Source organism: Apium graveolens, chromosome 5, assembly GCF_009905375.1.
Source record: "Apium graveolens cultivar Ventura chromosome 5, ASM990537v1, whole genome shotgun sequence".
In the NCBI taxonomy this organism is placed as follows: Eukaryota; Viridiplantae; Streptophyta; class Magnoliopsida; order Apiales; family Apiaceae; genus Apium; species Apium graveolens.
The window spans coordinates 56,746,813-56,763,018 of NC_133651.1; positions in this window are offsets into that span (position 1 = coordinate 56,746,813).

Below are 16,206 nucleotides of genomic sequence, written 5' to 3' on the forward strand. Positions count from 1 at the left end.
GCTGATTAAGATTCCACTGGGCATTCAGTTGCGAGTTCCCCATTCCAGTCTACATTGCCCCAGTTCCTTACTACCAGTATGAGGCTCTTCTATTGGAGCGTGATTCCTTGTTGGCCCAGATCAGAGAGCTACAGCATATCATTAGGACTACTGATGTTGATCGTGGTGAGAGGCGACTCAGAGAGAGGCTCCAGGCGTTTTGTAGAGCAGCTGCAGTAAGGATTGCTGAGGCTACATATGAGGACATCACCCCTGATTTCTTAGTGGAGTGGGATAAGTGGGTTCTAGAGGAGCTTGAGGAGATTGGAGATCCAGACTTGCCATGAGTTAGAGATCCAGAGATGCTGAGCAGTATTGTGATGGTTATGTAGTATGTACAGTAGTGTGTAGTGTGTATTAGTAGACTTTTGAGTTGTATTTATAGACTAGCTATGCTGACTAGTGAGTAGGTTGTTGTACCATTTTGCTTTTACTTTCGAAGCATCTTTACGCTTGTACTACCCAAAACTTTTGATCTATATATATCAGCACATTTCCTTTCCAGTATTGTTATTCATTTTAATGCACTTGTTTTACTTTACCTTATTTATTGCACCAGTTATACCCTTGTGATACCATGTACCCTGTTTTCCATAACTGTTTATATTCTGTAAAGAAGCATGCAATTTACTTAGTTATAACTATTTTCAAAAAGAAATATTTTTGTTTTACAAAACTTTTCTTTTCTGCAAAGAATTTGGTTTAAAAGCTAAATAAGTTGTTTGATTCTTTACAGAAAATGCCTCCCAGAAGAATTACCCGCACCAACACCCAGAATGAAGAAACCAACAACAACAATAATAACAACCAAGATGATATAAACCAGAATGTAAACCCAGGACCCATAGACCCAGCACACCTGGCACAACAACAACAAAGACAGACCAATCCCCATGTAACTTTCAAAAATTTTCAGGCAATAAACCCACCAGAATTCAAGGGTTCTTTAGAGCCGATTGAAGCAAATGTTTGGTTAAAGGAGGTAGAGAAGGAATTTGCCTTAGTAAAAGTCAAGGAAGAACAGAAGGTTGAGTTTGCAAGTTACTATTTGAAGAATGAGGCCACCTATTGGTGGGAGATGGTGAAGACGTTGGAAGGTACAGATGTTATTACTTGGGAGAGATTTAAGGAATTGTTTTTAGAAAAGTATTTTCCTCAGTTTATCCAGGATCAGATGGAGTTGAAGTTTTTAGAACTAAAGCAAGGAAACATGTCGGTGACAGATTATGAGAGTAAGTTTGAAGAATTGTCAAGGTATGTGCCGTCATATATGGATACTGATAGGAAGAAGGCTAAAAGATTTCAGCAAGGTTTGAAACCATGGATCAGAGGGAAGGTAGCCATTTTTGAATTAGATACTTACGCAGGAGTTGTACAGAAGGCTATGATCGCAGAGACAGAGAGTGAGATGTCACAGAAGGAGAAAGAAAGCAATAAAAGGAAATTTGAAGGGAATGAAGGTCAGTCACAACCAGAGAAGTTTCCAAATTTTAAGATGGGAAAGTTTCATCCAGGGAGGAATTTTAATTTCAGGAGACAGAATGCAAGCGACGGAAGCCAGGGCAACCGTCCAGTTAATGCGAATCAGCCAAATCAGCTGAGATTAACTTTTCCAGATTGTCAAGTATATGGGAAGAAGCATGGGGGAGTTTGTAATAAGTTAAATGTAGTTTGTTTCAAGTGCAATCAGAAAGGGCACTATTCGAGGGAGTGCCGAAATCAGCCAGCAAAAGAACCAGCAAGTAAGGATCAGCCTATTCGGAATCCAGCAGTGAAGGTTCCAGCCATTGGATTTACGTGCTTTAAATGTGGGAAACCAGGACATATAGCCAAGGATTGCAAGATACCAGCCCCAGTCAGTAATGTATTGAGGATTATGGGATCTACCCCAGCAGTGAATGAGACTCCAAGGGCTAGAGTTTTTGACATGTCTGTGAAGGATGCTATCTAGGATACGAATGTCGTGGCAGGTACGCTTAATGTGAATTCTTTATGTGCCAAAGTGTTAATAGATTCGGGAGCAACTCGATCGTTTGTTTCACAAGATTTTGTTAGTAAGTTAAATTGTCTAGTTGAGTATTTAAATTAAATAATGACTGTAGAATTGGCAAATCAAGAACGAGTATCTGTTAATCAAGTTTATGGGAATTGTGAGATTGAGATTTCTGGTAGTAAGTTTTGTGTAGATTTGATACCATTTAAGTTAGGAAAATTTGATGTTATCTTAGGAATGGATTGGTTATCTAAGCACGATGCCCAGATAGATTGTCGAAATAAGAAGGTAATGGTGAAAACGCCAGACGAAAGAATAGTAACGTTCAAGGGTCAGAAACAAGTAAAGAAGTTATTAACGATGATTCAAGCCAAGAAGTTATTACGACGAGGATGCGAGCATTTCGTGGCATATATGATTGACAGGAGACAGGAGCCAGCGAAACTTGAAGATATTCCAGTAGTGAATGAATTTCCAGATGTGTTTCCTGACGAGTTACCAGGACTTCCTCCAGATAGAGAAATTGAGTTTGCAATCGACTTAGCACCTGGAACAGAACCGGTATCCAAGGCCCCGTATAGGATGGCGCCCGTTGAGATGAAAGAGCTAGCGAAGCAATTGTAAGAGCTGTTAGAGAAAGGAGTAATCAGACCTAGTGTATCCCCGTGGGGAGCCCCAGTATTATTTGTCAAGAAGAAAGATGGAAGCATGAGACTGTGCATTGACTATAGGGAACTCAACAAGCTTACAATCAAGAACAAGTATCCGTTACCCAGAATTGATGATTTGTTTGATCAACTGAAGGGAGCCAAGTACTTCTCCAAGATTGATTTAGATCGGGATATCATCAACTGAAGATTAAGCCCGAAGATATACCGAAGACAACTTTCAGAACAAGGTATGGACATTACGAATTTTTAGTGATGTCTTTTGGATTGACCAATGCCCCGGCAGCGTTTATGGACCTGATGAACAGAATTTTCAAAGAATACTTGGACAAGTTCGTTATTGTGTTTATAGATGATATTTGGATTTATTCAAAAACGGAAGAGGATCATGCGGAACATTTGAGAACTTTGGAGATTTTAAGGAAAAAGAAGTTATATGCTAAATTCTCGAAGTGTGAGTTTTGGCTACAGGAAGTTCAGTTCTTAGGACACATAGTCAGTAATGAAGGTATCAAAGTGGACCCAGCAAAGATCGAGGCAATTACAAACTGGGAAAGACCGAGCACAAAGACTTGCCATGGTAAGGAAGAAGGGAGAACACCCACTGAGGTAAGAAGTTTCTTGGGATTAGCGGGATATTATCATCGATTCGTTCAAAATTTTTCAAGGATTGCAATATCATTGACAAAGCTTACACAGAAGAATGAAAATTTTATATGGAACGATAAGTGCGAAGAAAGTTTTCAGAAATTGAAGCAACGATTAACCACCGCACCCGTTTTTTCACATCCAGACGATCAAGGGAATTTCGTAATTTATAGCGATGCTTCTCACAAAGGACTAGGATGTGTTCTAATGCAGCACGATAAGGTGATTGTGTATGTGTCAAGGCAATTGAAACCACACGAATAGAAATATCCTACTCATGATTTGGAGCTAGCAGCCATAGTTTTCGCTTTGAAAATTTGGAGACATTATCTGTATGGAGAAAAGTGCGAGATTTTCACGGATCACAAAAGCTTAAAGTACATATTTACACAAAAGGAACTTAATATGAGGCAAAGGAGATGGTTAGAATTGATCAAGGATTACGACTGCTCGATTAATTATCATCCCGGTAAAGCGAACATTGTAGCAGATGCGTTAAGTCGGAAGGAAAAGTTAAATGTGTTATCAGTACCTGAAGAGATATATAAGGAGTTTCAGAAACTGGAATTGGAGATTAAAGTTTGCAGGCCTAATGAAGCAAAAGTGTACAGTATGACTTTTCAGCCGGAGTTGCTAGAGAAAATAAAGAAGTGTCAGGAAGATGTAATGGATCAAGATATAAACATTTGGTAGGTGAGGAATTATGCACGCAAAAGGATGATCAAGGTATTCTTAGGTTTTCTACAAGAATTTGGATTCCACCGGTGACGCAGCTAAAGAATGAAATTTTACAGGAAGCACATAATTCAAGATATTCCATCCATCCAGGGAGTACCAAAATGTACAGAGATTTAAAGGAAAGTTATTGGTGGCCGGATATGAAGAGGAAAATTACGGAATGGGTTAGCAGATGTTATACATGTCAAAGAGTTAAAGCCGAACATCAAAGACCAAGTGGATTGTTACAGCCATTGGAGATTCCAGAGTGGAAGTGGGAACATATTGCCATGGATTTCATAGTTGGATTACCAAGGACAAGGGCTAATCATGATGCCATTTGGGTTATAGTGGATAGACTTACCAAGTCAGCTCATTTTCTGCCTATAAATGAAAGATTTTCACTCGACAAGTTGGTCCATATGTATCTGAAGGAAATTGTAGTTCGTCATGGAGTTCCTGTGTCTATCGTATCTGATCGAGATCCAAGATTTAATTCAAGATTTTGGAAAAGTTTTCAAGAATGTTTGGGAACGAGATTGAATATGAGTACGGCTTATCATCCCCAGACGGACGGCCAAAGTGAAAGAACGATTCAGACAATCGAGGACATGTTACGTGTTTGTGCTATTGATTTCAAAGGAAGTTGGGATGAGCATTTACCTCTGGTAGAATTTGCTTATAACAACTGTTATCATGCCAGTATTGGGATGCCACCCTATGAAGCCCTTTATGGACGCAAATGCAGATCTCCAGTGCATTGGGACGAAGTAGGAGAATGCAAAATACTTGGACCGGAATTAGTACAACAGACAAAGGAAGTGGTTGAAATTATCCATAAGAGATTAATAGCCGCACAGGACCGTCAAAGGAAATATGCAGACCAGTCCAGGAAAGACATGGAATTCGAGGAAGGAAACTTGGTATTACTGAAAGTATCACCGTGAAAAGGACTAACGAGGTTTGGAAAGAAAGGAAAGCTGAGCCCAAGATATGTCGGACCTTTTGAGATTCTAAAGCACGTTGGCAAAGTAGCTTACGAATTGGCGTTACCTCCGCACATAGAGCACATTCACAATGTTTTTCATGTATCAATGCTTAAGAAATATAATCCAAACTCCAGGCATGTAATAGAATATGAGCCAATAGAGCTTCTGGCAAATTTGTCATATGTAGAGAATTCGATAGAGATTTTAGAGAAAATAGAGAAGGTATTGAGAAATAAAGTGGTAAAGCTAGTAAGAGTGTTATGGAGAAACCAAAAGGTTGAAGAGTTAACCTGGGAGTTAGAAAGTGATATGAGAGAAAAGTACCCTCATTTGTTTCCTTAGGAGATTCTGAGGACAGAATCTTTTTAAGGGGGGGAAGGATGTAATATCCGGGATATATCGTGTAAGTATTTTTGCTAATAAATAATTAATATATGTGTTCAGTATCTATTTTGTGAATTAATTGTTAAGTGTTAAATATGTTTGGATGTTTAAAAATATTATTAATTGAGTATTTTAATTTTTATATGTCCAAAATAAAATATAGATAATTGTCATATCTTCCTAATAATTTTTATGTTGATTTATGAATTTATAAGGATCATAAGAAATTTATAAAATCTTTTTCCGAGTATTTAAAATCTATTTTATAAAAACGGGAACCAACCGACGTCATTCGTTGTTACGTTTTTGGAACCCGAAACTCTTCCGAGAACTCCTTCCTAACCCAATTGTAATATTCCGAGCATATTCCATGTTTCGACTTTTTCGATCCGGCGTACGGTTTGTCCTGCGCGGGTCCCGGCGCAACATTTTTGATACAATATTCGTTTCGGTAAATCAATAAAACTCGTATTTTCGATAAACGGGAGCTTTTTATTAAAAACTATCCCAATTATCACCTCGTAGTACGTGTAACCAGGTGCTGAGACCAAGACCGCAGTACAAATTGTACTGGTTTGGATAACTGTCCCGAAAACCGATACCGTTTGGATCAGTTTTTACAAATAAACGTACTGTTTTATATTCGGAATGATCCAACGGGATACTTTTTCTGTAATTATAAATAGCCTTTACCGTATTTTATTTCGTATCAAAAATCATTTACAGTCAGTAATTATATAAATTTTCAGAGAAAATTCATATATTCATAAACATTTCTGAGAATCAAACCAACAATCGGAGGTGTTACCGGAGTCCGTTTAGAAAGCTCGAGTACTCAACCAAAGGTCTTGAGGTGTTCTATCAGAATCTGTGTTCCAAATCACTGCAGAAATCAAGGTTTATTCTCTGAAAAATTATTTATTTTCGAATTAATTTTATTAAAAAATGAATTTTTGTTCGGATGATTGTTTGTATGATTTGATGCTTGCATGTTGTAGAGCTTGTTTTCCTGATGATTTTCATATGTCATACGTCTGATTTGGAGTTCAATAATATGCTCAAAAGTGGGTTTAATTCTCGAATTTTAAAATTAGGGTTTATAACCCGTATTAATGTTTTCAATTGAAATTTGGGGCTTTTTGATTTAGGGGTTATTAGCTGTTGATTTATAATGGATTATGTTCCTTATGAAATTTGCAATCGATTGGTATATAGCTCGTTAACAGAGGATGTCTGAATCGAAGGGAGTTTTGTTATGAAAATTCCCGATATTCGCCGGAAATCGGCGATGTTCTCGGCCATTTTCCGGCCAGAACAGGGATGATTGTTGTGTTTTGATTGCATGAATCAATTCCTGGTTGCCTGAAGATCATATCTGGAGCTTGTGGTGGGGTGAGGATGCCGTGAATGTATTCTCCGGCCATTCCCAAAGTTTTTCCGGCGACCCCTATAAAATTACAGTTTAGTACCTGAATTATTGGGGAAGAAACAGTTAGGTCCCTGAACTTTCCAGAATTTGCAAAAATAGGATTCCAGTTTTAAAAATATTCAAAAATCATATTTCCTATTTATTTTAATTATAAAAATTCGAATTTAATTTCTAAAAATTCCAAAAATTATTATTTTAATTTCAAAAATTATTTTAATTCAAAAATAAATCTGAATTAATTAGTTAATTAATTTCAGTTAATTTTTAATTGATTAATTAGTCAATTAATTTGAAAATTAATTGATTAATTAATTTAATTAATTATTAATTGATTTTATTTAATTATTTAATTAGATTTAATTATTTAAAAATGATTTAAAAATTCCGAAAAATAGTTTCGAGCTTTAAAATACCATTTTAAATTGTTTTCAAGGCTCGATAATTATTACGAAATTGTTTTGAAGCCAGAATTGGCCAACCGAACCCTATTTATTACTTCAAAATTGATTCAACGATCCGTTTTAATTCCGAAAAATGTTTTCAAAATCATTTTAAATATCCGAAAGCCTATTTATGATCCGAGACTTCTTTATAAATGATATACTATTGATTATGTGACGTGTTATGTGTTATATGTGACTTGTTGGTTAACTGTCGGTCTGTATATTCGATGTTTACTTGTTTATTGTGTAACTTTCAATCCGTTAATCGGATTTGGGTGAAACAAAGGGTAGATAGAAGTATGTGTCGAATAGAATCGTATGAGTTAAATATTGATAGATGCTTATGATATGTGAGCAGAAGAGGCAAGGCGTAGGAAAGGGAAACAGATAGTCAAGGAGTAAGGCAGTTGTAATAACCCCAATTTTTGTAAAATTTTGAAACCCTTATGAATAGTGATTTTGCAGATTATGCTGAATGAGAAAACTTTTCATGCCACACTATGTAGGGGTTCTGTTATTGATCTTCTGGGATATTATTAGTACTCTATGTGGTATATAAGTGTATGAAAAGATCGTCAGAATCCAATTCCGAACACTTTGATTTTTCCCGGAAATCCACTAGATACGGAAAGAATTGAGTATAAGGTAACAGAATAAAAAGGATTTAAATTAAAAGATTATAAGATAGGATCAAAAAAAGGAATATAATGTATTGAGAAAGGTTAAGGAAACCCAAGTAATAAGATCCCGGGTATGATCCCTCAAACGAGAAACGAGAACGAAAGTTAAGCAAACTGTATAACAGATTAACGGTCATTAGGCAAACAATTAGAAGCTAATCAAAGGGATTAGTGGGGATGATGTCATCAAACCAATAGGAAGAGGACAAAGGAGAGAGGGTGACATCACTTGATGATGTAAGCATGACATGGGGGGGGAGGAAGTGTGGTTGAATGATAACCACACAAAGTCAAGGTTAATTAGGTAATTAACCTAAAACAAATCAAAATTCAACCAACCAAGCCAAACATTTCATTTTTCACCAAACAAATCACAAAACACTTCTTTTCTTCATCTTGCTCTCGGCCCCTTTTCTTAAAAAATGAAGATCTAAGCTCCACCACTTACTATTTGGCAAGGTATTTATCTAAGCTTCCCCATGGATAGTTACATACTTCCTATAAGTTTAAGCTTCTAATTCCAAGCCAATCTTTTTTTATAAATCAAGGAAGAAGATGGTGAATAGTACTTCTTGAAATTAATTTTTGTGTTCTTGATTTCTTTGAAAGATCAAGCTTGTAGGAGGTTAGATTAAGGCTTCCATGGGCATTCCAGGGATCTTTCATGGATTAAAAGCTTCAAGGAAGGTATAACTCTTCATGATCTTAGTTTTAGGTTTTATTGTTTAGATTTCTTAATGTTTAGATGATGGGTTAGTGTAATGGGTGTGTAATCATGTTTAAAGCTTGTTATGAGTAGTTTGGTTGGTGAGAGGCATGATTATTGTGTGTTTAGAGATTGGTTGATTTTGTGATATTTTTGGAGTTGGAAATCTTGGTTATTAGTCAATGAACTTAAGTAAACTCTTAATTCATAATTGAGAAATAAGTATGAATTGGTAATATTGATTTGTTGGGGCTGTTTTAGTATGGTATGGATGGAGTTTTGATTGGGTTGTGAATTGGGATTGATTGGTGGTTGAATTGGAATGGTATAAATTTGGGAAATCGCGTAAACATAGCCGTCGTAATGTCCGATTTACTTTAGACTGCTTTTGTTCATAACATTAGGACCCGAGAACTCCCTTCTAGGTTTTTACCATTTCCATTATTAGATAGTTCATGTTACGAGCTTCGTTTTGATATGTGGTTCGTTTGATTCCGATGTACGGTTTAGGAGAAACGACCGTTTTAAGTAACGGCGTTTTGCGAACGAAACATTTCCCCTCGCCTTACTTTGGAACCTTGGTTAAAGACCTTAAAGGACTGATTGGAGTATGAAACAATTATGTTAAGTGGATTAGGCATTTGGTAAGGCACTCGCGAAAGAATCGCTTTAAAACTCGTAATGGGTAATTTATTAAAAATGGTGGAGCCGAGGGTACTCGAGTGACTTAAGAGAATCAGTAAGCGCAAAACGAGCGTTAGAGTCTAATTTGGTTAAAGTATAGATTTACAAGTGACTTTGGTTTAATTCCAACTTACTTGTTTTTTATAGGTTACCAGACTCGTCCCGAGCCATTGTAACCCATAGTCGCTCAGGCAAGTTTTCTACCCGTATAACTGTTGTTGTGATGTATATGTGTATATGCATGATCTTGCGATAAATGCATATTTGTTATTAGCAAATTCTTGCGATATATTGTAGCATGTGATATGATATATATGCATGCCTGTTTCATATTCTTGATTTATATATCGGTTGGTTCAATGCTTATAGTTGCATAATACCTATGCTAGAGATAAGCGGTATTTGAGTATACCCTTAGTATAGGGGATCAAAAGGTGAACTTTTTCTAAAACCGGGAGTCGAGGCTCCCGAGTATAATATATATATATTTATATTTATATATATATATATATGAATAGTTTTTAAAACTATGAATCAAATAAGGTTTATTCGATAACTTTATTTTATTAATGAATATTATTTTGAATATTCATTCGAGGACATATGACTCCGCTTATTTTATTAATGAATATTATTTTGAATATTCATTCGAGGGCTTATGACTCCGATTTATTTACTAATTAATATTCTTTATTTTATTAAAGAATAACGTGTCGGTAATCAAACTTACTTTTGATTATTCAAATAAAGATATTACTTTCGTATAAGTATATCTTTGGTTATTTAATAGTCATTTCAAGTATAAGTTTTACAACATCTACTTCAATTATTTTTATAAAGATTATTCTTTATGGGAATATTATTTAAATAATAATATTCAGATATTTTCTAATATATTGGGACTGATTTACTTTATTAAATCAGCATTACTCCAAACACTCTTTAAAGTGTTTTCGAGTCTTTAAAATGATTTTTAAAAGTTAGAGCGGATCCCAAAACTCATTTTTATATTTAAGATCCTCCTTTCGAAGGGGATTTAAATACTCGCTCAAAACCTGAGGGATCCGGCTCTGTGGTGTGTTTTATATTCGCAACAAGGTTGCTGTCTTGATAAAAGAATTTTGATAACTTACCCAACACTCGGGAAGTAAAATTCTTGGAACAAGTTAATCCATTAACAGGCATCGCCTGGGAAATATCGGTGAGTTTTCCTTTCCAACTAGATACGACTTCTTGGTGGAGCCGTATCAACAAGTTTCTACTTGGGGAAAGGGGGGACGAGCTTTACGTTTCAGAGTCATGGATTTCATCTGAACTAGGAGTGGCGTAAGTGGTCGAGTGGCGCCGGCCCAGCCTTATTATATTGGCCTAAAATGGCCTGGAAGTTCTGCTAAGACGGTCCATTCCTTAGGAGTCCAGTGTTCGGTTGACAAGTAAATCTGACAGGTTCTCCTCTACATGTAGAAAATGGTGGGGTTGTACTACTGTGACTGATCATCGTAAGTGGTCTTCCTGGCGCGACAAACTCCCGTAATGAGTTCATCATCCAGTTGGATAATTCTGCAACACTACCCGTAGCATTTCGATCGAAAGGCTATGAATGGGTGGTTGCCGAAGCATTGACAGGGTCAAACAGTTTTATTGGTGTTTCCATTGAATGAAGTATCTCGTAACTTCATTTCATTCAATAATATTTCAAAGATTGAATCTATTCAAGTCTTATCTTGTATTCTCATCTATGTGATGAACTTTTGAAACTAATTATAACTTGAACGGTGGTAGTTCAAGTAGTATTCGGAAAGATATAAGTATATTGGAGTATCTTGTAACTTCATCTTTTAAACTTATATCTAGTAAATGATTATCTTGTGCATGTCAAAGATTTTCGGAAAAACGTTGAGACAAGGTTAGATATATGAGATCACCTTGCAACGATATTTTATACAGTTACAAATGGGAACTCTGTGTTTATTATGCATGGAAGAGGACTTCCAAGATTTTGAAAAGTATATGTATATATATACTGAATTATTTTGCGACTTGGTCGCGTTAAGATATCAGCTTGGTTCATTTCTTCTTGACCAAGACTTTCATGAGTACTATGAGAATGCTCATATATTGTTAATTATTATACATATTATTTTGGTGGGCTTGTTGCTCACCCTTGCTTTCTTCTTTCATCACACAACATCAGATAGACAAGATGAACAGGATCAAGCTCCCAATTCGCGAGCGGATAGGAAACGTTCTGCAGTTTCCTGTAGGCGTTGATGCCATTGTAGCTGAGGTAGGATCTACCAATAGGCTAGGCTTTCAACTTTTGATGTACCAGACTTATGTATATTTATGAATTGTAATAATGGCAAGGAAAATGTAAATTTATTCAGAAACCCTTTTAAGGTGTAATGGCAAATAATTGTGGAATAAAACGACTTGTGATTATTTTTGGATATTCATCTCTGAGACTATAACTTGTGGTGTGTGTGTTTATTGTGGGGTCACAGTACAGAGTAGTCGATTATTTATTAAGATTGGGTGTTATTAAGGGAAATGGAACTCGTGACAACCTGGATCCCCGACCCCGGATTTGGGGGTGTTACAGCAGTGGTGATTGAGAGCAAGTGCAGTGTAGTAAGCTAGTACCAGGCAAGTGTTCTGAACTTTCTCGAGATATTGTAGTGATTGATATTTCTGTTTTATATTGCAAGTGCTTTGAAGCACTGAACCCTACACCTTGATTCCAGTTATTGATCTTGAGCCGTAAATCTGATTCTTTCTAGACCATTGATTGTTGTATACCCAAATACGAACCTCAAATATACGATACTACTCCACAAATACATACAAACTAAATATTAAACACTGAATCAGATTGCTTACACATTCAAACCATTATATCTTATGCTTTGAAAGACCAATTCCTTGGAACCCTGAAATGTTAATTCCTTTATTATCCAACTCTTTCGTTACCTAACAGCCAAGCTTTGGAAATGCCATGTGGATCTTTATACAGATTGAAACCATTTTCATTATTGAACGTCCAATGTTGTTAATGATCCTGTTTATTGTTTATTACTGTTTATTCTGTTATTATGGTAGAATTGGATTGTTTTTATAAAATTGTGGACCAGATTCGTGGTCAGACCATATAATGGTCAAGTTAGGCCAATGTGTGCCTTGGATCCAGTAGTTAGAGCAGTGTTGTGTGCTTTGCTCGGGGTTAGTACGTGACTGATCAGCAGCCTAACCTTGGTTTTTAAAATGAAAATATAATATCCAATTCTAAATCATAATCCATTGTTCACTTGATATCATAACCATATTTCCCTGATGATCATTATTCTCAGTTTTGTTATTGTGATTTGCTGAGCTAGTTAGCTCATTTGTGCGATGTTATTTATGTTCTTTTCCAGTTAAGAAGGAATCGGTTGGTACCGAGGATCCCTAGTCCAGCGCGAGAGCTAGGGGTTCAGGTTGATCGAGTTGAGCTAGTAGGCTTCTTTTGGAATAATTTAAGTTTATAAAAAGTTTATAATAATGTTTAATACTCAGTTCTGAGTTGGATAGTTGGGATTTGAACGGATTGTAATATAAGTAAGTGTGGTTGGATTATGTGCATACTTTAACCTGTTGTGATCCGTGGTAGTTGAAAAGTAGGGTCACGACATATTATTATTATCTTTATTATTGTTATAAGCAGGTTATAAATAAGGTGTATGTGTGTGGACCCCAAACTTCTGACCCGGGTTTGGAGGGCGCCACAATGATGAGGAGGACCCATCATAGGAGACAGAGCCAGTTGTTATCGAGATTGTGATGATGAGGACCCGGAGGAGGTCACAATGGCTGAGGATGTTGAGCACCTGGATGATATAGATGTTGAGGCCCCTTTTGAGGAGCTGGTTGATGCTGTTGTGGAGTACACTGGTACCCACCTACCCCCACTCTCTGTGGTCAGATCCCCTACCCTTCCACCACTGCCCTTGAGTCTTTATGATGATGGCTCCGAGACTCTTACTCCAGAGCCCCTGCAAACTGATGATGCACCCTAATCAGATCCAGATTCTCCAACCCTCGACCATGTATATATGTCGTCTTTGTTAGTTCATAGCTTTGTTCAGGACAGACTGAGTTCACGGTCGACCGTTGTTGAGGCAAGGTTAGATGAGGCTAGGAGGGAGCTAGACCCATAGAGAACTCAGAGGCGTGCACCTATACCTGAGGCGAGAGCTGTCATTCCGCGATCTGCGAGGCGTGATTTGACCAGGATCGAGCTATGGATCGCGTGAGGAACCGAGGACTTCATGAAGACAGGAACGACAGAGTGTCCCAGAGGCAGGCTGATTACATCGTCAGGTGCACGATGGAGAGAGTGTGGGAGTTGACTCGTTCTCGTGTTTGATTCAGGATCAGTGATGTAGTAGTCTAATCGTCTAGTTGCTAGAGGCTATAGTAAAGTGCCAATTTTCTAGGATAGTTAACTTGTATATAGTTATCCCTTTCTCTGACTAGACAGATAGACTTATGTATTTCACTTTTGGGTAGATGACTATAGCACTGTTGTACTTTTGACCAGATCGGACTATGTATTTCTCGCATTATGTATAAATTTGTTTCCTTTCAGTACAGTTTAGTTCTTTGGTGACAAGATCACTACTTTATCCTTATTATTTTCTGCACTTCTTGCGATTAGAACTGTCTTATTATATAAAATTGTGAGATTAGTTCTCCAATATTGTAGCAACTATACAGAGTACAACTTTGTATGGATAATTGCAACCTAACATTGAATTTTTCCAAATTAGCAGCAATATGCCACTAAGAAGATTAGGATCTAGGGCGAACCCGGGGTTTGAGAACCAAGGAAGCCACAACCAAGAAGAAAGGAACCAAGAACATAGTGAAGAGGAAGACAAGGATTATGTTGAACAGGACGACTCCCAGTATAGAGCAGAGGAGGAAACATTTGATGTTGGAGAATTTGAAGTAGAGGCTGAAGAAGGGGAAACTGAGGTTGAGCAGCAGGTAGAGAACCCAGACATGGATCCCATGGGGCAGTTAATGCAACTACTAAGGCAAAACCTGGAACGTCACCCGAACCCACTACCTCATGGAAATAACAATGTTGTGGCAAATTCTTTCAAGTCTTTTAGGTCCCTTAAGCCCCCTGAGTTCCACGGATCAGCTGACCCGGTTGAGGCAAGATCATGGCTAAAGGAAATGGGGAAATCCTTTGAGATTCTGAGTATTGATGAGGCACAGAAGACTGTATTTGCTACCTAGATTCTGAAGGCAGAGGCCAATTACTTGTGGGAGGCCAAGAAAAATATGGAGACCGATGCCACAACCTGGGAAAGGTTCAGTCAATTGTTTCTGGGAAAGTATTTCCCAAGGTTTATGGAGAACCAGATGGAGCTTAAGTTCTTAGAGCTAAAGCAGAATAACTTATCTGTAGCAGAGTACGAGGCTAAATTTACTGAGTGGTCAAGGTTTGTGCCGGAGTTTGTAAACACTTAGGAGAAGAAATCTAGGAGGTTTTAATAGGGGTTGAAGCAGTGGATATAGAATAGGGTGGTAATCCTTGAGCTTACGGACTATGCCACTCTTGTGTAAAACATAATAATTGCAGAAGCCGAAAGTGAACAGATGCACAAGGAAAGAGAAAAGAAAGGAATAAAAAGAAAGAGCATAAGTGTGGGAGGATATTTTACAGGAGGGAACTTCCCAAGCAAGTTTAACCGAGAAGCAGTATCCCTACCAGGAAGGAGTGATGGGTTTAGGAGACCCATGAATGTGAATGTGAGCCAGAGTGGCCAGAAATCAGGAGTGTCCTATTCCAACCAATCTCAACCCCCATTACCAGCATGTAACACTTGTGGAAGGATGCATTCTGGGGAGTGTAAAGGGAAGTCAGTAACCTGCTTTAAGTTTGGTCGAAAGGGTCACTATTCTAATAAGTGTACTTCGTAAACCCCCAGTGTCAGCCCAACCACCACTTGTTATCAATGTGGACGGCAGGGCCACGTGAAGAGGGATTGCCCAATGAACAAACTAAAAGCTTCAGGAGTGAGCAGGGTTGCCTCCTATAAGCCACCTACTGCCAGGACTCTTAACATGACAGTTCAGGATGCTATGAAAGACTCAGATATGATAGCAGGTACCCTTCTCTAAATTCTATCATTGCAAATGTTTTATTTGATTTGGCAGTGACTAAATCTTTTATATCGAGAGACTTTGCACATAAGTTAAAACTTAAGGCTAAACCTTTGAAAGAATCTTTACAAGTAGAAATAGCCAACCATGAGGTTATCGCTGTTAACTTAATTCACCCCACCTACGAGTTAGGCATAGGTGAACAATATTTTAGTGTTGATCTGATTCCTTTTAAATTAGGGGAATTTGACGTAATTTTGGGAATGGACCGGCTATCTAGCAATGATTCTCAAATAGAATATAAAGAGAATAAAGTTAGGTTAAATATCCCGGGGAATAAAGAAGTCATATTCAGAGGAAAGAGACAGACACATAAATTTTTGACCATGGCCCATGCCAAGAAGATGCTACAAAAAGGAAATGAGGATTACTTAGCCTATATGGTGGAAATCCAGAGAGAGGTGCCCAACTTGCAGGATATCCCGGTAGTCAATGAATTTAAAGACGTATCCCCACACGATCTTCGAGGACTACCACTCGATAAAGTAATTGAATTTGTTGTTGAGTTGGCCCCAGGGACGGCGCCAGTTTCAAAAGCAACATACCGGTTAGCCCCGTTAGAAATGAAGGAATTAGCTACCCAATTACAAGAACTATTGGAGAAGGGTATGAT